Here is a 334-nt window from a genome sequence, read left to right on the forward strand (position 1 = left end):
GAAACGCACCTGGACCCATGCCACGCACGGGTGTTCGGGGCCGGGGAATGCCACTGAAACTAGACACCCCCAGCCGCCTGCATTCGGCTTGCCAGCCACCAGGTACAGCCGCAATTTTCTTCCCGCTTTGCGGGCTCCAGCTTAGGGCCAGAGAAAAAGCGATGAGGTGCCGCCACCTCTACCCGTACAACGCTGCAGACCTTTCCTCCGAGCCCTCCTGCAACCAGGCAAGCCGGGGCAGGCCGGACACCACAGGCCGCCCACGTATGGCTCATGCCGGCAAAAACAGGACGAGGCGCTGCGGCCTCTCGCCTGTGCTATCACCGGGCCCTCG

Source organism: Harpia harpyja, chromosome 14 (assembly GCF_026419915.1).
Source record: "Harpia harpyja isolate bHarHar1 chromosome 14, bHarHar1 primary haplotype, whole genome shotgun sequence".
In the NCBI taxonomy this organism is placed as follows: domain Eukaryota; kingdom Metazoa; phylum Chordata; class Aves; order Accipitriformes; family Accipitridae; genus Harpia; species Harpia harpyja.